This window comes from Cavia porcellus, unplaced genomic scaffold (genome assembly GCF_034190915.1).
Source record: "Cavia porcellus strain 051 isolate PalLab524CR breed Dunkin Hartley unplaced genomic scaffold, mCavPor4.1 scaffold_20, whole genome shotgun sequence".
NCBI lineage: Eukaryota > Metazoa > Chordata > Mammalia > Rodentia > Caviidae > Cavia > Cavia porcellus.
In genome coordinates this window covers 64,085,155-64,110,601 of record NW_026947503.1, presented here as the reverse complement: position 1 = coordinate 64,110,601, position 25,447 = coordinate 64,085,155, and the positions used below count along the sequence as shown (strand labels likewise).

The 25,447-nt window shown below is 43.4% G+C and overlaps 1 long non-coding RNA gene across 1 annotated transcript in view; it reads left to right on the top strand.

Annotated features, from left to right (window-relative positions):
• Positions 1–24,928, top strand: part of LOC111755354 (uncharacterized) — a 36,681-nt gene extending 11,753 nt beyond the window's left edge. The window contains exons 2-3 of the long non-coding RNA XR_002789915.2: positions 318–383; positions 24,737–24,928. This is a non-coding gene — a long non-coding RNA (uncharacterized LOC111755354). The remainder of the gene's footprint in view (positions 1–317; positions 384–24,736) is intronic.
• Positions 24,929–25,447: the final 519 nt, after the last annotated feature.

The following is a 25,447-nucleotide window of genomic DNA, read 5'->3' as shown; positions in this document are numbered from 1 at the left end:
AATGGGAAGTTGACAAACAGAAAACAGATTGCATAGCTGGCTTCCATAGTGAAATAATTGAGTCTTTTTTTTTCCTTTAGCTTCTGTTGATTTATATTTAGAAGTAATTATAATGTTTGATTACAAAGAAAATTAAATGAAACATTATTATGAAGTTAAAAATCTATGCTAATAGCATAACAGTAAAAATTATAATATATTGTCTTATAATTTGGATTAAAGATCTTGAGAACATTACTAACTTATGTAACTTTTGAATATAAATGAGGATAATAGAACTTAATTTGATAAAAGTTGTTCATTTTTATCCATTTTAGGTCATCACATTGCAGATGCATAAAACAGCAGAATGCACCATATGGTCTGGTCAGTTGTTTATCCTGGTAAGTGAGATAAAGGACTTATTCAACATTAAAAATGAATGATAAGAAGGCCTCTCTGGGGCAGTTCGAATTTGGTGGTATCAAAAAAGTTTTATGCAATCAGAGCTAGGACTTCACTTAGGTTATGAAATAAGAATTAGTGAAGTTCTAGTCCAGATCTGGAGCAGGAAACCTGACGGGTGGATGCCATTCCCAAGAGAAACTGAAGGTCAGCAGGCAGCCGAGAAGCAACATATTTTCAATTTAACTCCATTTTAAAGAGGATTTCAGAGCAAATCTTTAGTACTTTTTCCAAATCACGGCAAGCAAGTAATCAACAGTTTTAAGAGTCCCTGAGTACTCATTGACTTAACAGACAATTACAGCGTATTGTGGTTTTGTTTTTGAAAAAAAAAGTTAGCTGTTTTAGAAGTCCCTAATTACAGATTTACAAGGCAGACTTATCAAGAAAACATAACGCATTTTGAGATGTACTTACAGTCCTAATGATGCGCTCTGCCGCAAGGTTCCTTAAAGAAGGGCTCAGCCAATGTCCAGGCCTTCCAAAGAGGGAGGGCAGAAGGGCTTCACTTTGCTGAGAATCTTGGCCTTTGGCCACCTGGTGCCAGCCTGGCCCATGCTGCCCATTTCCATGATGGCTGCACAATGCTGCTCACTGGTCTCTGTCCACAGAGGAGGCCCACTGTGGTCTGGTAGGCTGAGCCCATGTGGTACTGACCACAGCAGCTGTGGCAGCTACAAGGCCCAGCTCCACGTGGAGCTGAAGGAGACATGATGCTCTTGTCCTTCTAAGAGGCATGAGGTGTGTCAGTGGTTGGACACTGAGGTCCAACACATTCCTTCCTTCTCCCAGCTTCTGACTCATCTCTGGCAGTAGATTTGGGAAAGTCTGAGTGTCCAGCGAGGAGTCTGAGTTAGGCCACAGATCGTGTATGTTCTCTGAAAGAAGACTAGTGCCTCATTCAGAAGACTAGTGCCTTCCACAGGCACTGCATGCAGTTAGTACAGCCACTCGTCAGTGACCCTGCCGCACCTGGTGAGCCACACCTGTGGGCCTGACCCTATGGGCTGAGAAAGGGCTGGGCCAGCTTCGTGATGCTGTTGCAGCTGGATGAAGTTTATCTGCCTTTCCTCTGTACCGAGCACTCTGCAAGGACTTCCAGGACCCCTGGGCCATAAGCTGTACTCTCGTGATGCAATGTCTGGAAGTCACAGGGTAAGGAGGGTGGGTGCTGAGAGCCCTCTGGGGCTGCCTGGCCTGCTGCCGATGTGGGCTGTGACTGTGGCTATGGCTGCTTTGCTACTGTGCACCCCAGTGCGGGTGTAAGAGGCGCCTCCTCTCAGTGCCTTCTTTCTGAGTCAGAGGTCAGGCTGGGGCCAGTGCGTGAGGGATGCTGCTCCCGACCAGCTCAGTGGCGTTACCTCTACCCCTTGGAAACAGTCTATCTACTTGTCTTTCATGGTATTGAAAAGGTGAATAAATAGCTGAGTCTCCGCTCACAAACAGGTGTATCCTTAAATGACTCGGGAACGAACTTGGGCGCAAATACTTCTTTGATATAAAAGCAACATTACACTTCTTAAAGCACTCTTCAGGTGAGAATTAAATAGTGTGAATGCTTTTTTATTATTCCCATTTTGCTCTGCATTCTAAGCAACCAAGAACCAAGAATTTGAAATAAATACAAACCTAAAATCCAGTGTTCACTGTGAAAATCAAACTTAGAGAAGAAGAAATTATTAATTCTTTGGTAAGTAAGAGCCCTTGGCTTACCTATTTGTTGTTATCATTGATTGGTGCTTATGCAGACTTGGATATTCGTTTCATATCAGAAAGTAATGAGGAGCCCAAAATTAAAAAGGAAAACAAAAGACAGATCATAGGAAACAGAGTTAGATCTTTCACAAAAGGGAAGAGGACGCTGAGGGCAGGAAGCAGGAGGGGGAGGAAGGGGTTGTGAACAGAGTAAAGACGTGTTATATACATGCGTGTACCAGTTCTCCACCATGACTGTAATCATTTTGCACTGCAAACATGGACTAATAGAAATAAAAACTGAAAAAATAGATTTTTGACCTTTACTAAAGCAGTCAGTTTGACCCCAACTCAAGACTCTGACAGCTGTGTGAGGGTAGCAAGTTTGCAGGCCCCTGGGGTAAGAGCTCTCAGTGGCTGTCCATCCAGGGGGTGACCTTTGGCCTCCACAGCCTGCTCGCGGGTCCCACACATCGTCCACTGCTTGTCAGAGGACCGTGGACAGACACAAAGTCAGAGCTGCTCCGTCCACCTGGTGGCCTCTCCCCGCCATCGCTGGCTTAACTCCTGACCATCCAGTCTTCTGCTGTCTGGTACTCGCCTGGCGACAAGGATTCGCAGCAGGACTCCCGAAAGTACTCACATCCCACAGAGCTTCCTGCGGGCGTGTTCATGGTGTTAGTCCCAAATGGTTCACAGGGGCAAGGCGACTGCTGAGAACACACCCGTTCTCTTCCTTTTCCCTCTTCCCCTCCGAGATGACACCCTGTCGAACACCCACATCCTCCTTAGGGCTGCCTCTCTAGACTATTTTCCTGAACTATAAAAGCTTTTATTGCAGAACAGAGTAAAAGCCATGTGGTGATGAAAGTTTTTATTCTTTAATGTACAGTTTATATTTTTTTAGATGGACAAGAACATCCTCCATCCTCTCCTTTGAAGTTGGCATTGTCTTTTATTGTGATAGGCTTGTTTTGTAGTGGAAGTCATTAGGGGAGAAGGGGATCTTTGATGTGATGCCTCCCACCACACTGTGCTGCAGCACCGAGCCGGGAGGGGCAATCCAGCCGCAATACGTGGAGTCACCGTGTGTTCCTGGGCTGTAAATTCAGAGTAAGGCAAAAGGAAAAGAAAAGAAAAGAAAATGTCCAGTCGCATTTAATGGAGAATATGCCCTGAAGCCAGGTCTGCTGTCCATTACTGAACTAGATGGCTACACTGGGCGTGTCCCAAGAGGAAGTCACTGGGGGAGCCGAGGTGCGTGCTGGGTGAAGACTCTGCCACTTGTCTCAGTACTGCAGTCAAGTTGAGTTTGGGGAGCGTTCTAGTGCCAGCCTCTGGCTTCCATGGTACGGTGGAACTGGGTCAGTCACATTTGTAAGTGCTTCTCTCTCTCTCTCTGTCTCTCTCTCCCTGTCTCTGTCTCTGTGTTTCTCTCTCTACCTATCTCTCTGCCTGTCTCTCTTTCTCTCTCTGTATCTCTTTCTCTGTTTGTCTCTCTCTGTCTCTTTCTCTCCCCTTAACTCTTTCTGTGTGTGCATGTGTGTTTTACTTTGTACACATGCTGGAATACTATTCCATTCATTCAAAGCATTTGATCACCTTGATATGCCTGACTACCCTTGCTATTTTCTAAAGCTAAGATTAACTAAGAGAGTTTGTGTACACTAACACATATTACATTTTGATGATTCTATAAAGCACAGATTAGCAGAAGGAATGAAAAGGAAAAAGCAACAAAAATATAATCATAGTTGGGGGCTTCAATAGCCCACTTTCAGTCTGCTAGTGAAAATCAGCAGGAAAGCATTGCTGTCGATAACACTGCAAACCAAGTGTGCCGGTGGGCACAGGAAGTTTTACTCCAACAGAGCATGCGCGTTCCAGTGCACACACAGTTTCCTCTAGTGTAGATCATAGTTTGGATCCAAAAATATATCTTAACAAATGTAAGAAGTTTTAAATACTTTGTAATATCTTCTCTGTCTACACTGGTATCAACATGGGGATTAATAATGAGATAGTTTTGAAAATTGACCAATGATAGAAAATTAAACTTCCTGAGACACTGGGTCAAAGGGAGAAATGGAAAGATAGTAAAAGCAAAAAGTTACATGACAAACTAAAATGACAGCACAACTCATTAAAGCAGAGGGGAAGGCAGAAAAGGCAGCGCTCAGAGGGAAGTTCGTGGCGATAAACAGCTCCCTGCCTAGGAAAGGCAGAGGCCGGGGAGCAGCTTGGCTGCTCACCTCGCCTCACGGAACTACATAAAAGGAAACTGGGCCATCAGCACAAGGAAGCAAGTACCAAGATCAGAGGAAACCAAATACACTAGAAAGACGAAAGATCAAAGAAACTAAAAACTGGTGTCGGAAAAGATACAGTTTACAAAGCTTTAGCCAGACTAGCCAAAGAAAGACGCGAGGCCACTGATGCTGCAGAAGCACAAAGAATTCCCAGGGATGCTGTGTTCTTGGCGTGTGTATTTGCTGCACCGCTGACAGTCACTTTGGAGCGTAGCCCTCTGCTTATTAAAAGTATGTCCTGTGGACCATCTGACGTATCCCCTGGGAGAAGCCTCCTGTACCTCAGGTTTACGCATCTCCCAGTTGCATCTAGGGGCCACCTCCAGGGACTGGCCTTGCCATCTGGCCTGTGAAAGTGCCCTCTGTGATGGCAGCAGGACAGCAGAGTCGCCTAAGGACATACTTGTCAGAACAGAGCCCCAGCCTGAAATGGCGTATGGCTGCATATGGGATCCAGGAAGTTGAACTGAGAAGCAGAGAAGAGAATGACGATTATCAGGGTCTGGGGGTGGGGGGAATGCATCCACGTGAGTGTGAATGTGAGGATATAAACTGAGTTGTTAGTTCTGGGGATCTAATATAGAGCATGAGAAGAGATGGATTAATAATTTATGCAAAGTATGCACATATCAGATCATTACACAGTACATCTTAAATATATACTGTCTCTCTGGATTGAACATTTAAAATAAAAATGATGTATGGCAGTTGATTCTTGTATGGCATAGCAGTAGCAGAGTCAAAGGAGCATAGATCTCCAAGTTAGGAACCTTGAATTCTGATCCTATCTATCAAATTGTGATTTATAAAGTGCTGCTAAATTATTTGACCTTCTAAACTTTTATTTACTGAAATAAGCAGACACCACATGGATGGTGGTTCTCAACTTGTATGGGGAACACTTACAAAATGAGATCTGCAGGGTTGTCTCTAGATTCTAATTTGTGAGACTCAAAATGTATATATTGAAACATCTTTGGCTCCCTTCCAGTTCGGAGTGTCCATAACAGGGTCCCCATCCTTCCTGTGGCCTCCCAGGCCCTCTCAGCCCTGTGTGTCCATGCCACCATGTGTGGTCCAAGCCCTGTGGATGTTCACACAGCCATAGGCAGGCTAGAAATTGAGTGGGTGGATGCGATGGGAGCTTTCTTTCCTCCATGTCGAGGAACAGTGACGGTGAGTGTTGTCTTTTGCTGTGTGTGCAGTCTGTGTGCCTCCTGTCTCCCCAGCACCATGAGAAGCATGACACCTGCGCCCACAGAGACTTGTCCCTGTCACAGATTTGTGGCCCACACAAGGCCATCCATGCCAGGCATGGAAGGGAAGGCGAGCTGCCCTCTAGCCTCTCCACTCCATCGAGGCATCTGTCACAGACCCTGGTGGGGGGAAGGTTGCCTATCACTGAGCAGCATGGCAATTCTGTCTGCTCACAGGCAGTTCAGTAAAGGAGTGTCATTAACGTGGTTAGACTCAGGTCTGAAGCCCTGGGGAGAAATGTAACTGAAATTTACACATGCTTACACACACATACATACACATGGCTTCTCAAATATCTCCTAGCACTGCTAAGAATGCCAGGAGCTTATTGGTCCTAAAACCTCTTAAGGTGGCCGTGTGAGGTTAGGTTGTGAAGGGCACATCACTCGAGAGCACTCTGAGCTGTTGGAAGGATGTCACAGTGCCCCTGCTGGGGACTCTTGCCTTACAGAGAGGTGCATTCTTCTCAGTAACTTTCGTATGTGTGTTTTTTGTGAGGAGAGCAGATCATGTTTCTGCCAACAGTTGCTGGTTTGGAGGTTTTGGTGTACAGTCGGGCAATCGTGATGGCTTGAGTGGAGCTGGGTTATACTCCTGTCCTTGGTTCAAAGGAGGGAGGAGCAAGCAGATCAAGAACTGGGGAAGGTTGAAAGCAGTTCGTAAGGGACCACGGCCCACTTCCTGGAGGCCCATGCCTCTCTTCCCATCATGTGAGTGGCAGAGAGCCAGGAATCAGGAGGACACCTGTCACCATCCTTTCCCCCTGAGAGTGGCTTCTCTGCTTAGGCCAGAGGATGGAGGAGGAATGGGTGAGAGTGTGAATGAGACAGTGCAAACACCAGAATGAATGGGGGCCTGGGTTTGCAGCATTTCCACTTCGATGAGCTGGGAAACACATTTTCCAAGTACTCAGCTAGGTTTTTGCTTTTTCAGATTTCATATAAAAGGCTTAAAGGGATGCAGGACAAAGATAGTAAGAAAGTAGCTTGGGATTGTGCTGCCTTGGATACCATGTGTATGGAAGGTGAAGTGTAGAAGGCAGGTGCACTTGTTTTAACCATTAAAACAGCAGCACAGGTGAACTGAGGCTGGCTGGCTGGTGTACCAGAGTTTGTCTCATAAGCTGTGGCTGCCACACTGTCATCAGCTTCTCACAGTAGGGTCACCAGACGACTCAGTTCACCCACAACCAGCAAGCTGATACTTTGTGTGTGTGCCAACGGTCATGAAAGTGTTTCCTACCCCCCGGGTTCTGTCACTGCCCTGGTCTGTCCGAGTCCCACCCCTAGGACCACGCCCACAAAGGCCTGTGCTGTCCTGTAAATGTCCTCTGTGCTCTCCAGCCCCGACCCTTGCTGTGGCTCATGCCAGCATGCAGTCCCATCCTTGATGCTTCCTCCAGACTCTGCGAGTCAGACCGGGCCATTTTCCTCTACCCCAGGCTTCCCTGGACCGGGTGGACATCTGAGGTCATCCTTCCCTGGGGCCCTTGGGATTAACCTGTTATCTGCTATATCACTGTCTCTTATTTAAGCCTCAACAGTTGATAAATGCATTTTGCCATGCTTTGCTGAGAAAATGTTTGTCAGTTGTTTATAACAACAGCCTTCTGCCTCACTTTAAATAATAAGCAAAACCCTAAGACAACATATTTGTCTTGCTGCTTTTCCTATTTGGAAGTCGGATCCACAGATTGTCGCAATCTACAGCTGCTGCCCTCTGTCCTTATACTTCATGATCTTTTCTGAGTTGCAGGGAAGTGGTATCGTTGCTTCAAGATCTGCATATTGGAAGTCTTTTCTTGCAGTGGGCAGCTGGTTAGGCTACCTTTCTCTACTCGTGTTGCTGCTGTTTTATTTTAAAGGTTTTCCTAGGTCTTTAAGAAAGTGTAACGTTCACATTTTTGGGAACTTTAAACAATTCATTTATTACAGTTTCACGTCATGAGATGATTGCATCATTTTAACACAGGTATGAACAGTGTCCACTGGACACTGAGCACAAGCCACCCTCGCTTTGGGCTGGGTAACTCTCTTCTGTTTGAGAAACCCATTATTATAGCACAGTGGGTGTTTGTTCCCCTGATTCGATCAGGAGATGGGGAATAGGACTGATTAACTTATGATTTCAGTTTGAAAGAGAATGCTTATTTGCATTCTTCAACATTTAAAGCTAATTATTTCATTAAACCTTCTTTGCAAATGGCATAATAAATTTCCTGAGTGGGACTGGGTAGAAAATCAAAGCAGACTTTATCAAACAGCTTCCCATTTTAAATAAAGATGGTGTGTATTTGGAGAGTTCCCTTTCCTTGTTCCTGCAGTTGCTGAGGTTTCTGGTTAAATGCCCACCTCCCAGCCGCAGTCTCAGCTCTGTTAGGGTGGATCCTGAGTCCATTCTGCTGAGACATGAAGGCTATCGGAGGTGACTTCTGTCTTCGTCCCACCTAGCACCAGCCAGGCCTCCTGTCCATGTGCTTTGTCATCTCCTCATGAAGCTGACGACAGTGCCTGCTCCCTTGACAGCCCGTCTTCACCTGGACACTGCTGCCCTATGGACACCACTGCCCTCTCCCTCGTCATATCCACATGCCACTGCCATATAAGAAAGGACTGGTCCCTGCTTTATTTTTTAGCTATCAGTGCAGTTTCTTCTATACGTTGGTTTGCCCTGGGACAGTACATCACGCCATCTCTCCACGACACTACATTGGTTGCCCATCTGCAGCTCTGTTGGTGGTGTTATTTTTTTAAGGACAGTTGATTGATTTCACGAAAACAAAACAATAAATTGCTGTTTTATCCTAAGAATCCTTCAACTGCTAGTAACACAAAATTGATACAGCCTCATCCAACAGAGAACAGATTTTCCTTATGACAGATTACCAGTGTCTCGGGTCCCAGGCTGGTGCTGCAGGGGTCCAGCCCCTCCCTGGTCTGCATCTTCCCTGCTTAATACCTTTGCTTTTGTCCTTGTACCATTGTCCTTGAACTTCACACCTGCATGCCAGGAAGTTCATAAAAAAGGGACACGGGCAAAACAGTGTCCAGTCTTCTTCCGCCTCACCCAGGAAAGAAAGGCATTGAGACAGCTCACAGTGCATTCTCCTAAATCCTCCTGTCCTGGACAAAGTCAGGTGGCCATGTCTGGAAGTGAGAAAAGCTGGAATGGTGATAATTTTAGTTGAGCGCATTGCTGTCCTGAAGAAAACATCAGGGGAGGAAGATATTAGAGTGGCAGCTCAGTGCCGTGGTGACTCTAAGACCCCGCAAGGACAGGGCTCCACCGTCTCACATTAGGATGAAGCAGCGGTCCTCGTGCAGGTGGTTTGTGGTTAGTAAGGATATTTCTTGTGTCTCTTTTGGGTCCTTGTGAAAAGCAGCTGGTCATTGGGTTTACTCCTGTCTGAGTAAAGTTTTCCTTGAGGACTTAGAATAAATCAGAGGTTATTCCTGCTGCTTGAGGTGGTGAGTGGCTCTCAGTACATACTTAGAACATGAGGATAAGATCATGACTGTTGGCTGCTCTGTGAAAGGGTCTGTCCAGATAGTGTTTAGAATTGTTGGTGGAGACTGAAAGCACACTTACTACCTGCAGCCCGGGCTTCCCTGCTGTAGGAGGTGGCGGGAGACAGTGGTAAGCAAGCCAGAGAAAACGACTGTCCCCCCCTCGGCAGGGGAACTCAGGTGGTGAGCAGGGTCACTGGAGGATAATCTCAGAAGAAACAGTGAAAAGAAGGCATAGAGGCCGCAAGTTCAGGACAGTCTCTCTGAAGAAATGAGAGCACTCTTTCCTTGAGACCTACATCTCTAAATATCCAGTTTACAAATAAGATATTCTTGGGGAAAATGTGATTATTTTCTATAGAAAAACAATGAGATTATAGATTCCCTTTAGCTTAGCGGCAGTCATCTGAGCTGTTATAGAATTTACAAGTCCCTTTCCCCCAGTGGCTGATTTCTACTCACCATTGGGCCAACCCAGACACTTCATGGCTCAGAAGTCAATGAGGAAATCACACCTTTCACTACAGTTTTGATTCAGACTACTCAGCTCCACGTGTTATGTCCCAGCCGTGGTCCCTGGTGTGCCAGCTTCTCTCTGAGTGAATGGGTCATACCTTTCCATCTAGTCTAGTGAGTGAAGAATCATGGGACCCATCTGCACCCGAGGCAAACACGCAGGGATAAATTTTGAAACTATGATTTTAAACCTTGATTCACCCGAGGGTTCCAAGCAGCCCTGAAGGCAACGTTGAGCAGCATCAACCATGCGGGAATATACATCACGCCCAGGTGTACAAGGCTGGCCAATGGACCATGAGAGTTGATGAGTCTCATATCCTGGCCCTTTGAAATGGTGCTTTGCTAGTGTACCATGACATACAATTTGGGGAAAAGATGATTTGTATATCCTATGATTGTTTTTTTTTCTCTTAGATACCTCTATTTACATGATACAATATACTTCTTACTTAGAGGTTTGTTGAAAATTTTTAAGCATCAGTTCCTCTGATTTGTTTAAAAGATTCTTGGACAGTTAAGCTCTTTCCAAAGCTGCCTTTGAATAGTGCAGGTCTTGTTTTTCTCTATTTCTCCCCCAAAGCGTTTTGCATGGTCCTGAGAACATAAGGAGTATCTAAGACAGTTTCTTACTGTTCTATGGTGTGATAAAAATGTATTTAAAACTTCTCTATGTGCCATTTGGTGACTCCACTAGGATCTCTTAAAGCTATTTCAAACTCAGGACACACAAACAATGCATTTAAATATTTGTCCTAGTAGCACCATACTTTGGGACCTGGTGTCTACCAGGATTTTCCTGATGGGAAAATACCATAATGGGAATTTCTGGTCATCTGTAAGCTCCATGGAACAGCCTGGAACTCAGTCAATGTACACCAGCCTAGGTGCTTGAGTCACAAAGGTGAAATACATGCAGGCTTGCAGCTTACATGTCGACATAAGAGGTAAACATTAAACAAGTAACTTCATTTGTTCATGCCTTATCAAAGTGCTACATAAAATGAGGGGTTTTATATAATACCTTCTTGGACCTTAGCCCTGGAAGGTGAAATCTAGAATGAGCAGGAGTTATCTGAGGCAGTCACGGGACAGATAGTCTAACACACAGTCCACCCGACAAATGTCCTGACTTGAAGTAAGGGTTTCTAACAGCAATGAGAAGCCATCTGAGGCCGGGAGGCATGAGTGGTGGCACTCAATTTGCTTTGAAAATACTGCTCGGGTTGCAAGATGGGAAGTAGGGTGGGAGGAGTTGAGGGTGGCTGTTGAAATCTGCCTGGCATTCTCTTGAATGGTTTTACATTGTCTTGATATGTTTGGTGCTACAGTATACGAAGTTATTCTCAAAGATTTCAAGGAAAGAGACACTATGGTAACTACTTTTATGTCAGGATATCTTGTGGTGAAACACTATTTTGCTTAAATGGTTATGCTTTGACCTGCGCTGTTTTGTTGTTATGCCCTCTTTTATCTAAATCTCCTTTTTAAAAATTATTTACTTTTTTATTTTTATCTTTTTAATTAAGGGAAAAATAAAAAAATAGCAGGATACATTATAGTAACCTACTTTGATTTCCTGTTAACTTGATTTGAAACCCTGTATAACCCTCACCATTTGCTTTGACTGATTTTCCTCTATTCTGCTTTGCTTGATAGTACCAAGTTCGAAAGTATAGGCAAAACTGTGAAGACAATAAGATTCATTGTGACGCCCATTCCGCTTGAGTATTATCTTCTTTTAAAGTCCTGTAATGTCTCCAATATTTTGGTTTTATTCTTTACTGTTTTGTTCAATTTTATTATAACTGATGATATAGGCAATTCTTTTTAAGATAGCAAGAGGCAGTATGGTAACCATTGTTGATCACCTAGTATTTTGTTTTTACATTATCTATTATGTCCATCTTTTTGATTTGACTGACTCTGTTCTGTTATGTCACATTTGGTCTTACTCTCTTCAAAAAAATTAATAAGAACTGTGGGAATAATAAAACCCAAAATGTGTAATTGTCATTGTACAAAAGAAAGGAAAAGAAAGGGCTCTAAAGAATATAACTACGTATATATTTAAGTATATAAGATAGATAACCATAAGTAATATGGTTACTCAGTAAGTTTTTTGTTGGATCACTGAACAAAACTGTTTCCAGTCTCACTGTTTGAAAGTCCACTTTATATGCTTTAACTTTGTACCTTGAACAACTATTTCTTTTGTGTGTGTGTGTGTGTGTGTGTGTGTGTGTGTGTGTGTGTGTCTTTTTCTATCGGTACTGGGGATCGAACTCACGACTGCCTGCTTACAAGGCAGGCGTTTATGCCGCTGAGTTAAATCCCCAGCCCCTTGAACAACTATTTCTAAGATAACAATATGTAATGTAACTAGTGATTTCCTACTGTTTATTTTTTCTGAAATTCTGTATAACTGGTACCCCTTTTCTGTTTTTTTTTTTCTTTTTCTCCTTAAATTAAAAAAAAAAGAAAAAAAAAAAAAGAAATCTGCCTGGCAGAAGATGATTTGGATGAGACCAGTCACAGCAGTGATGAAGACGAGGTGGCGGGTGAAGGAGCCCAAATGATAGTTGGGGTACTGTGAAGGGAAGGAAAGGGGAGCCCAAGGTCCACATTCTTGCATGGAAATCCTATAGTTTACTGAGCTGAGGGACTAGAGGGGAAATGAAGGTGGTGGCATGGGAAGATAAATGTTTGTGTGTGCCAAGTCTGAAGTACCTTTAAGAGAGCCCAGTGGAGTCACCAGTGGCATGTAGAGAGCATCTCTGCTACAGGCCAGGACAGTTATAGCATATAATTATAATGGAGGTGTGGAGATGGGCAGCCCAGGCGCAAGCTCAAGAAGGTTCTCTGACACTTTAAGGTTGGCTAGAGGAGTAAAAGTTGGCCAAGGAAACCACCAAGAAATGTTGCTGTACAGAAGGGAAAGTGTCAGAGTGCAGTATCATCAAAGCCAAGGGCAATAGCTGCTCAAGGAGTGGAATGGCAGTGACCTATAGCTCTCCAGGGAGTATGGTGCTGACTCAGCAGAGCACAGCAACTGTGGTGTAGAAGTTCTCAGTGACCTTGGAAGACAGATCAGTGGGGTTCCAGAAGTGAGACGCGAGGAAGGGAGATAGGTTCTTTGAGAAGTTTGGCTGTGAAGCAGGAAGTGAACCATAGCTAAGCAGGATTCTTTTATACTTGCATAAAACTGGAGTGTATTTAAACGTTGACCAATAACTCAATATGCCCATAAAAATCCTGGGTAACAGAAGGGGCTGAAATTCAGATGAACACAGTGAGGTATTCGCTTTGGGGGGAGGAGCTGCTACCTGCACTGTTGTCAGGGACAGGAAAGAGGCACCCAGTCGGGGGAGGTTGGCACTCTACCTAAGAGCAAAGGATCCAGCTTAGCACGAGACCCATTTTGTTGACCACTGATCAGCACTGTGTATTGTTCCCCCAAGAGAATGCAATTATGAGAACCCAGGCAGCAGAATGGCTCTGTGAAACCATGGTTGGTTTCCTCCCCTCCTCCAACCCAGCTTGGTGTAATTCCCAGAGAGGCAGGAGGGTTCGAGCTCTTTGCATTAGATGGCTGAAGAATGCTATGGGATGCTAGTGAGAGGGGATCAGTGGAGAGAAAAGAAGGGATATCAAGGGCCTGAAAATTCCACCACTGTTGAAACACTATGAGCAATTGAGGTACCAGGGCCAGCAATCTGTAAGGATACCATTAGTAGTCAGATGGGGCATTGGTCCAGGGAGGTCAGAGCAGATAACTGTGGGCGCTCATTGTCTGTGTGACCAGATGGGGCTCATGAAGAAACTGCTGGAGAGGACTGAGCTGCTGGGGAGACAGTGAACAGCACCCCTATAGATAGTGAGCTACTTGTAGGAGATGGGATAGAGTGGGTCATGTTGACTGAGGTACCAGAACCTTTCCTGAAGGGTGTGGTGTGACAGAAGCAAGTGGGTCACTGTGTGGGATGGCACCTGGGAGATCCACCTTATCACCTAGCTGAGGTTGAGACTTATCACCAACAACCTGATGAAACTGAGGCTGGAAGATGAGAAAACACTGAGCCAAGGATGAGGAAACAGAATTCTTGAGCAGGCAGTGGAAGTGTGAGCATTGGGAAAGGAGGGAAGTGTAGGATGGTCAGGGAAATGAGACTCTGGCAGCATCAGCGGATGGCATGGAGCACTCAGGACCTGATGTGGGAAGGAGAAGAAAATCACCAAACAGTACTGGATTTGGAGACTGACATCTCTAGTGGGAGACCGCCTCCGGCATCATCAGAGCTCCTCCTTGGCCTGGAGTGGGTAGAGCAAAGTAGAGCGCAGTGTGGTATGGGGTAGCAGAGGGAGAGGATAGTATAATATCAGACGTTCCCTGCCTCCCTCCATCAGCCCCAGCAAACCTGTGACAGGTCCCTGGTGCCACCCACTGCGACTTGCCAAGCTGTCCAAGTTCTCGCCGTTTTGACTCACTGGAGGCACAGTTACATTGAGTTCAGGGGTCGGTGAGCTGAAAGGAGAGCTGAGTTGGCATGGTGCCTACATCAACCTGTGGTGAGTGATGCGAGTAGAGCCATTCCATAAATAGGGGGGCTCTGGAAGACTACATTCTGGGACTGGGCAGGACTGGCAAGTACAAGGGGCAGCAATGACTTCAGTCAGTTATTCCCTTCCTGAATGGGATTGGTGGAGTGAGCTAGGCCTGGGTCACGTGACCTTGTTGAAACCCAATAGGTTATCTGAGGTCAAGTCCCTGCAAGGGTGGTGCACACTAACCACACTAACCCAGTGAAGCCTCAGAAGTTTGACTGATCCAGAGGGGAGGCAGCATAAAGTAATACAGTGCAGGCCATGGCAGCTTGACTGACCCAGAGGGGAGGCGATGCAAAGAAATACAGTGCAGGCCACAGCAGCTTCACTGATCTGGAGGGAAGGGGCCAGCATACACTGTCCCTGTCTGCAACTCACTAGCACATGACAGTGTGAAGGGTCATCTAGCCAGCACACTTCAGAAGAATTGTAACCAACAAAGAAAGAAACTAGGGCCTCCTGGAAGAAGCAAAAAAGATGGGAAGAGGAAGCAACAACAAAAGTCCCCAGGTCCCAACCCTGAGAACATTGACCCAGGACAGGTAAATACAAAGGAGAATGAGAGCAGCAAACATGCAATATCAGACACAGCACCAGTGGACGTAATGAGATATATTTGGGACCTTATAGACAAGTTCAAAGATGAAATATTTAGCCAAATAAAGCAAGATATAAGAAGATTAATAAAAGAGATACTAAGCAACCCTCATGCAGACACAGATGGAAAAAGGGAGGAACTCAATGGAGAGAACCATTTGATGAAGAATATAAAAAAATATAGAATACATGAAGTAGATTCAAAGAGATCACCAGGAAATTAAAAACTCTATGGAAAGATGACAAATCTAATTGAAAGAAACTAAGGATAGATTATCCAAATTGGAGGACAATTTTTGCAATGTGGGGGTATGAAAGGGAAAACTTTTTAAAAATAACAAGGAAACAAGCAGTAACAATACAAAGGCTAGAAGACAACAAATGGATCTATAACTTGAGAATAAAGAATGTGAATGAAGAAGCTGTGGTTCAAACAAAGGAACTACAAAGGTAATTCACAGAAATAATTAAGGAAAACTCCCAAACATAGAAAAAGAAAATGATATTCTGATATATGAGGCATACAGAACTCCAGCCACCTACACCAAACACAGAGCCACACCCAGGCATATAATAATCAAGATCCCAGAAATTCAATATAAGAACAGAATATTAAAAGTTGTTAGAGATAAGAAATGATCACCTATAAAGGAAGGCCCAGCAGAATAATGGCAGACTTCTCAACACAAACCATCAAGTTAAGAAGAGCTTGGAGCGAAATATTCCAAGTCCTGAAAGAAAGTAACCTCCAGCCCAGATTGATATACCCTGAAAAACTGTCTCTAGAAATTAATGGAGAAATAAGATACTTCCAAGACAAGAGGAATTGGGGAAATTCGCGACCACCAATCCAACTCCACAGCGAATACTGCAGGGCATTCTAGAGAGAGAAAAAAGTACCAGGATTCCAGGAACAGTGGCAGAGAGGCTTCAATAAATGGAGTAGAAAGTAGAATGAAGAAGACAAGCAGACAACTAATGGCAAAAAAAGAGCATAACAGAAATGAGGCAGCGAAGATTTTATTAAAAACTGATACGATTGATAGTATATCAGTCTGAGAGTATAGGCGACTACACTGAAGATGACAAGACTCTATGATACACATTCTGGTTTGATAACTGCCAGTTTTTGAAGTTCTACACTACGTACAGAGTTGTGTTTTTATTAATACTGTTATGTACTGATATATTCAATTACACTATGTCTGATGATATAGCCAATTCTATTGGAGATAACGAGACAATACAGGAACCATGGTAGAACTCTTTGTACAATGGTCTTATATGTTCATTTCATGTGTTTATAGGAATATAGTTTGTTTTGCCTTGCTTTGTTTTGTTTCTCCCTCTAATATAGAAAGGATAGAAATACATGTTAAGTTTCATGCATGCGTAGAATCTATAAACAGTTTATGCGAACTGATCTTATGATACATGATGAAATGCACAGATACTTTGAAGAAAAAGAGACATTAAAATATCCAGTGTTGATCCAGTGCTGTGAAACCCAGAAATAGTATTATTCTTTGTTCAGAGTGATATTAGCCTGCTTGGGTTTATTCAATCTCAACATCATTGAGGATATGGATAACTGCATGTAAGTTTAAGTGTATAGGATTGATAATCATATTTCTAAGTTTTTGTTGGATAGTTGAACAGAACTGGTTGCAATCTCACTGTTTGAATCCCCACTTTATATGCTCCACTTTAGTATCTTTAATAACTATCTGTGAGAAGACTATCTGTAATCATCAACTAATGATTTCTTACTGTTTATTTTTTCTTTGAAATTATGTATTATTTCTACCCATTTTCTGTTTTGTTTAGCCTTTCTTTAAATTAAATTAAAAAAATAAGACACTACAGTACCCAGTGCCGATCACGGAGTGTCATGGTGAAATCCTGCAATACTATTATTCTTTGTTCAGAGTGATTTTAACCTGCTTTAGTTTGTTTAATGTAAACATAAATGAAGATATGGATAACTGCATGTATGTTTAAGTCTATAGGATTGACAACCATGTTACTAAGTTTTTGTTGGATAGTTGAACAGAACTGTTTGCAGTCTCGCTGTTTGAATTCCCACTTTACATGTTTCATTTTTGTACCTTGAACAACTGTTTGTAAAATGACAATATGTAAATCTTAACTAGTGATTTCTTACTGTTTATTTTTTCTCTGAATGTATGTATTATTGCTACCTATTTTCTGTTTTGGTTATTCTTTAAATAAAATTTTTTAAAAATTTTTATTTTTATTAGTGCATGTTTGCAGTATGTAATGGTTACATTCATTGTAGAGTTGCATGCTGACGAGTGTACAAAACATTCATTATTTTACATCTGTTCCCCTCTTGCTCCCTCGCTCCATCTCTGAGAGGAGAATTTTAAAATGCCACTGCATTCTTTCAAATCCTCTATATACTGTTACATCATCTCTAGCTTGGGTTTCCCAACAAATTGAGTAAAATTTGCATATTTTAAAATAAAAGTAGTTGTTTCTCTTGCCATGCTTATTCACTTTTTTCAAATAGGCATCATTCCCCAAGATGCCTCTTGTAATCTCTACTCGAGAAAACCCTTTGGGCAAATTCTTGCATTTTAAAAAAGAAGAGGAAAAGCAAAGCACAGACAGAAAGCTCTGCTGTGTCAGCCAGGCCTGAGTGAAACAACCCAGGTGGCTTCCACTCCTGCAGCCTGGGCATGTGCGGGAGGGCGGGGCTCAGTGTTAGGACAGTGGCTGTTTCGGCAGCTTTTGTACAGAATATTCCTGGTCTCCGTGTGTTTGCTCCTGGTAAGTGCTGTTTTACCATCTCCCGGCAGAGTTTCTAGTTCTCATATTGAAAGCTGACTGTATGGCAAGCAAGAAAACATCCTCTCTAAAAGGAGTTGTCAGTGACTTACGTTGTACATGCTGAGGAGGGTAATGATGACATCCAAATGCCACCAAAAATCATTTTGAAATAACAGAGTGCTGTAGAAGACCAGCTGGACTCTGCGTGTCCTTTTTCGATGGAGATCAGACAGGCTTGTTTCAGTTTTCATTAAAGCAGTCGAGGGGTTAACGAAAATCTTCAGGGCTGTTTGGAGTTGGTAGAGAATCTGCATAAGCCATTATTTGAATGAAATTTCATCAGTTCTTATCTCTATGAAAATAGGACTTTGGCATATGATTATCACATGATTTACATTTTATTTGAATGAATTTACATAGTGAATAAAGTGACACAGATGAAGTATTTGTTATTATAGAAATATTTCAAGATAATAACTTTGGAGCTGTAAGACAGAAACTTTGTTTCGAGCTGGGATCTAATATTAAATATGAGTAACACACAGAGTCTAGGTGACTTGTCTATTTTTGTGCCAGGAAACCTACAAAGGTGATTCATTCATCCTTGTATCCTTTGCCCAGAAAGCTAGCAGTAGTGGTGCAGCGAGAGGCCCTTGGCCCCAGGCAGGTGTGTGGGATGCAGGGCACGCTCTGCTAGCTTTCTGTCCCTGAGACATCACAAATAGCAAAGGAACACGTGGTGTTTAGGAGTGCGGGTGCTGATCAGTAGGCCCTGGGTGTTCTTTTTGCAAACCTGAAGCACAATGCAGCCTGTTTGAAATTCATCTGGAAACACTCAGCTCAAGAACGAGGTGGAAATTATTTCAGATGATTTCTCCTTTTCACTTGCGTTTGTGTGGGTGTGCATGCATACATATGTGCTCAGGTTCAAGGCTTCAGACTGGCCCTCGTTGAATGTCCAGAAGCTGCCTGCTGTGTAGTGTACGGGGTACACCCCACCCCCCACCTTAGCTTCCTCAGCCAGGATTGGAGCTCTGTGTAGTCAACAGAATTAAACTCCTTAATAAGACTATGGCAGGCCTTAGTCTTATTCCTAATTCATGGGGCGCTCTGCTGGTGACAGTGTAACTGCAGGACATGGGTGGACAGACAGGGGAGGGAAAGGGAACTTTGAGGTGTCCAGTGCAGACCGGGCGGTGCATCAGCAAAGCAGAGAAATACGGTGTGCAGAGTCTAACCGTACACACCATCAGCCCAGTAAATTCTAAAAATCAAACAGTTCAGACCTTCCCCTGATTAAATTGCAGTAATGTAAGACATTGTTAAGAACTCCAAAAGCCAACCACCTAGGTCATTGTACAAAAGCATTCATAAATGTAATCAAGGGCTGAAAGGCAATCCCGACCCTAAATCTCAGAGAAGCTGGGCTTGGTGCAGTGAGAACATGGCACAGAAAGCTTGGGCGCTGTACACCAAACATCCAACTCAAAAAGTTAGAGAAATTTTTAAAAAGTGATTACAGAAATCTCATTGCCAGATGAGTGGGTTGTTACACACTCACACATGCACAGTCAGCTGATGTGAGCATCTAAGAGTTGCTTTCGTTTTTCTGAAACAAAACAGTAGTACTATAAAAATAAGCAATAAGGGCCAGCACAGTTGGGGAACGTCTTGCCTGTGGGAAGCCCTGTAATTGGCTGCCACCTTATATCTGCAGGCCGCACCACCGTAACTCCCTCTAGGAGTTAAGTTTGGTAGTTAACAGCACCTTGCCTACCTAGCTTGTTTGGTCTATTCAGGAACTATGCTAATGAGCCTGCCTTATGAGGCTGTGCGGGAAATTTGAATTGACTATAACTCTTGGTCTTGCCACTGTTGCTAAGTTACCTGCTGACGTCTCAGAACCCAACGCCCTCCTCCTCAGTACCCTGTATATTTGATACTCCCTCCTTGAGTAAACGAGACTTGAACGGAAGGACTTGGTCTTGTCTCCATCCTTTGTGTCTCTTGTTTCCTTGTCATCCCCCCTCCCCCTCTAGGGTCTCCCTGGACTTACCTGCAGGCCGAGACACTTGCCCTGTCCATCATCCTGACACCCAGGAAGGGCCCTTCCAGGGGAATTAGAAGCACGACACTTGAATTTTTCCCTCAGTTTCTCGGACCTCACGCGTAATGGTTTGATGGGGCTCCATGGAGGCTTGGGGGACCCCTACGGCTCCTGAGCTCTTCTTCATTAAGGAAACCTGTCCTCGGCTGTCTTCCTGCTTCTTGGGTTGGATTTTATCCCACATCTTCCATCCTGCCTGTGACCCCTCCTGGCCTTGCTCTGGACAGCTGTGGACTACCTTTGCCCAGCGGCCTCTCCCCTCCCAAGCTGTCTCATCTGGAGAACCCTGTCAGGAGGTCCATCATCAACCAGGGAGAATCCCCAGGTGCTCCCTCCTCTGACCAGCATTGGTTCCCTCCAGCCCAGCTGACCACACAGCTTCGTGCTTTAGCCCCCCATCTGGGCTTCCCATTGCAGGTGAGGTCTGAGAACCGAGGGAGAAACCTGAGTGCTGGGCTTCTAGCTCCTTCCTGAGTGTCAGCACGATGGGCAGTGCAAGGCATTCCCCAGCTGCGCTGCCCTTAGTGCCCATTGTTGTAGCACTATTGTTTTCTTTCCAAGTAAACAACTCGTGGGTGCTCAGACCAATTCACTTCTCATAGCACCTGCCACAGAGGCGGGACTGGGGCCCTCTGAATTCGGAGAATTCTTTTTTCTCCTTCCCATGCTCATTTTCCTGGTTTTTCAGGGATATGATTTGTGGGAGGTGTGCTTGTTTGTTCGTGTGTGTGTGTGACTGAAATAACTTCTGTGTCTCCTTAACCGGAAAACCTAGCTATGGGTGGAATTCTAACCTGAATTCCTTCTCTTCAGAGCACTGTGGCCGTCCCTAGGTGCTGTGCGTCCTGCCTCTCATGGAGAAGTCTGCTGCCATTGGCCTCCCTGCCTACCAGAGTTGTTCTCCCTCATCTCTTGCCCCTTACCCTCTGCAAGAATTTCCCTTCCAGAAATTGTCAGAACTTTCTTTTATCTCTGATATTCTAAAGAGAACCTCTTTTCATCCTTTCAGTCTTGAAATGCACAACTTTCATTTCTGGGAAATGTTCTCCTAGTATCTCTTAAATAACACTATAATTTCCACTTGCTTGAAATTTTCTTGCTTCACTTTAAACTCCTTGTTCTGATTAAAGAGGTATTTCCTCAAGTTCGGTTTCCAGTCCTGAAATTGAATTTTTGATCATATTGTTACAGTCAGCTGAGTTAGATAGAAATATTATAGGCAGTCAGACAAAGCTGGATCCTGGAATAGGCCCGTGCATGCAGAGACCCAGATACTTTATAGCCTTGGAGGAGACAGACACCTCCTGCTGTGGGCTGGGTCTCCAGACAAAAGATAAAACAAATGCACCTACATACTTCCCAAGGACAAACATCAGGGGTTGATATTCTAAATAGGTATCTGTCACCTTGAGGGAGCCGGAAGGAGCCACTAGACCCACCCTACCCGCTACAGGAAGACCCTCTACTGTGTATGCCTGCTTGCTTGTTACTGACTTGCTTCCCTGTTTGATTCAGATTGAATCAATTTCACCAGAGCAATTATACTTGTAACCTTACTGGTTGACCATAGTTCTGTCCCATCTCATGCCCACTTGGTGAGTTCCTATTTTTCCCCACCTTGAACCTGCATCACCTTGAGATTTTACTCTATAAAAGGCCTTAGAAAAGACAAAGTCCTTGGCAGCCTGGGACCACATTGTCTCTCTCAGATAGAAGCTTTCTTTCTCTCAATAAATACATTCTGCTCTTAACCTGCATTGTTCCTAAAATTCATTCTTTGATTTTAGAGACCATGAAGTCATACAGGCATCTACCAGGTTGGGGGTTTCTTCCCCTATATCAATGCTATGACTTTTTCCATTTTCTGACTTTCTTATTCCTCGGTTTCTTTTTCACGCATCCTCCCCTTACTGCATAGACAGTGTGCCTTCTCTTGCCTCTGTGATGATGTGTGACACTGTGGCTTTCTTCTTGCGTCCTGCATTGACCTTCGCCCATTCCTGGGAGCATGGCTTGTGAGTCCCATCAGCTTCCTCCCTGTCACAGTAAAGGCTTTTCTCATCTCCTGGCCATCCTCTGGGCTCACTTTTGAGAGTGATCTGCAGTTCCACAGACATGCAGGGGTCCTGCCCACCTGGCCAACTTTCTGCAGGGGCACAGGATGCATGTAGTAGCCTTGCTCTTTGAGGGCAGGACACTCAAAGATGTGGCTTCCAGACGCTGGCTCTCCAAGCCACTGGCATCAGGCTTATGCATATTTCAGCTGTGCTCAAGAGTGCTGGTCTTTCATCAGCTACTACGATTTTCTAATGCATTTCCTTGTCTCTGTGAATGTACAGCCTCTTATTTGCTTACTATTTTACTAGGAAGAAAGGAAGTTACAATCAAAGAAAGAAGATAAATTCAGTATTCCAGTCTGGCTTGTTTTTTGCCCTAAGATATTTAACATTATTCACTCGATGACAAAATATTTCATTTCATCAAACCTTAAAATTGTAAATATACAGTACACTTGTGTTACATATAATCTGGGAGAAAAGTCACAGAACATCTTGGCTCCAGCTGTGTAAAGGATTCACAGTAGCCCCTCTGTGGTGGATTTCATCCATTTAGACAAACACTGATGGCCTTTGGTTATGAAAGGACAGGGCCAGGGCATCTGTGAAGTGAGAAAGAAAAGAGGCTGAAGGAAGAGGTCACTCTACAGTGTGCTCCGCCTTGTGTCACTGGCACGATTCATTTGCTTCCTCCTGACATTTTCACCGTTTCTTATTTTTTCGCTATTACAAGTGTGTAGGCCCATCGCCTTGTATTTCTGCAGGATACGGTGGAGCAATCAAGCTTTTAGTGTCACCGGATAGAATCGGTTCCCTTTAACAGGCAGCTGAGTGGCCGGGGATCTTGTAAAATGCAGATTCTGATTTGGTCAGTCCAGCGTGAGCCGGGGCTACTGGGCTTCCTCTAGGCTCTCAGCCTGTCCATGCTGCTGGCTCATACTTTGAGAAAAAATCTGTAGCATGCACCCACTTTTGTTTTGAGACAGAGAGCGTAGGTAGAAATTAAAAGTGAAAAGTAGAAGAGAAAGCCAACATTTTTTTCTGGCTCTATACACCAAGGTAGCAATGGAACGTGTTTTAGCGTACATAAAACTTTAGTCATTTAAACAATAGAAACTCTGATGAGAGCAGTGAGACGATTTAAGTAAGTAACCACGTTAGTAGATAGCAATGGGTGAAAATATTTTTCTACTACCTGGTAATAACCAGGTGGATATTCCACAATCCCTCCTATGTAAATGGGTTTTTCAGTATGACTATAATGTAGATGCGATGTTTTCTATTTTCTTCTCTCTGCTTTAAGCTAGTTTCTGTTGGATTTACCCCATAATTTATAGACTCTGACCAAGTCCTTGTTCTGTTTTCTCTCCCAGTGGCCCAGACCTGCCCCTATGCAACCAGTGCCTTTTGAATGCCTTTAAAAAACCCACTTTTTGCAAAATACAAAAATCTCCAAAAGCACCAGGCTGTGCTCCCACCAACAGCAGAGAAGGGAGGCTTTTCCCCACACCCTGCCAGCATTTGTGATTGGTTGATTTATTGACAGCCATTCTTTCTGGGGTGAGATGCAATCTCAGTGTTGTTTAATTTGTATCCCTCTAATAATCAGTGGCAGTGAACATTTTTTATATTTTTATTTGCTGTTTATATTTCTTAATCTGAGAAATATAGATTCATCTCAGATGCCCATTTTTGGACTGGGTCTTTGAATTTCAGGAATCTGATTTTTTTTCAATTCTTTATGTTTTAAATATAAGTCTTTTGTATGAGGAATAACTGGCTCAAATTTTTCCCCACTCTGTGGGTTGCCTTTTCATTCCTTTGGTAATTTATTTTGCTGTGCAAAAGCTTTTTAATAGGATAAAATTCCAGCTGTTGATTGATTGTAGTTTCCCATGTGATCCGGGTTTTCTTCATGAACTCTCTGTCTATACCTTTGGCTTCAAGATTTGTAGTTATTTTCTCTTCTAGCAGATTTAGTGTTTCTGTTTTAATGTTTAGATATTTGATTCATTTTGATTTTAGTTTAATTCATAATTTTAGATAGATGTGGATATAGGTTTAGTCTTTGGCATACAGAAAGCCAGTTTTTCCAGCACTATTTATTAAGGAAGTTATCTTTCTTCTAGTGAAGGTATTTGGCCACTTTGTCAAATATAAGGTTGTTGAATGTGTTTGGAGTTGTGCCTGTATCTTCTAATCTGTTCCACTGATCTTCAGGTCTTTTCTTTTGCCAGTACCATGCTGATTTTATCACAGTAGCTTTGTAGTATAATTTCAGGTCAGGTATTGTGATGTCCCCATTCTTGCCTTTGTTGCCCAGGATTGCCTTTGCTATTCTAGGTCTCTTCTGTTTCCAAATGTCCATCAATCAAAGAATAGATTTTTAAAAAGATGTGGTCTTTTATACAGTGGAGTACTACTTAGCTATGAGTAAGGACAGACTTGAGACATTTAAAGGTAAATGGATGAAACTGGAGATCAACTCACAAATAAATTAGACTCACTTATGTAAACACTGTATTTTCTCCCTGATGTGAGAAACTGAAGAGTAAATAAGGACAAAAATGTACAACAGATAGTGTGACATAGGAAGAAACTGCTGAAACTAGGGTGGAGGAGAAGGAAGAAAGGGAAAGGGAAAAATACAAGTTATGATACTGGTTTCTCTTAGCTCCCTGAAGAGAAAGGTTCGTGTTAATATTGATTGGAGAATTTCTTAGGCCCATATTTTGTACTCTGAGTACTTACTTTGAAGATAACCATATGCAATGTGTTAACTATTGTTATTCTCCTTTTACTTGCTGTGACATCTTGTTTTATTTTTTCCATAAAAACAATCTCCCGAAGGCCGTGGGTTCCTGTCTACAGGGAAGACAAGTAAGGAAATTCCCAGCATGAGACACTGGACCTCCAGGCAAATCTGAAAGTCCTTCGAAACTTTACCTTCCTCATTCAGATTCAGCTAATACTTTGTGATTTTATTTTGAACCTTGAGGTTGTTCTGCCGCGTCACTTTAGCAGCTACTTCACAGAGAAAAACAGGTAAAAGACCGTGTAAAATACTTTTTGCTTACTTTTGACTCTTTAAATTTAATAAACTTAGCATAGCCAGTTGGATGACCAAGTACGAAAGGCTTCCCAAAGACACGACTTTGGGGTTATTTGCACGGTGGTTCCTGAGTTCTGTCACCTGTCGTTCCAGCTTCTGCCACACGAGCAGGCCCCTCAGTGGTGCGTGTGCTGGTTCCCTGACCCCTGCCAAAGACCGTTTTCCTTGACTTTGTTACCATGCAGTGGAATTAAACAGGGTAGAACTTAAAAATAACTTGCAGACCTATTTTTATTGCAATAAGCAACAAGTAAAAAAGATTACCTGACTTTCAATTCAAATACCCTTCCTTCTCAGAATGACATGAGTAATTACCTAGTTAGTGAAAGCGTTGATAACGTGAGAGAAGATCCGTCATGGACCAGTTCATCATTTCTACCATTGCTGAAAACCGTTGAAGGCTAATTTATGGCCTGATTTTATGGAACTGAGTAACAATTATCTAAAGA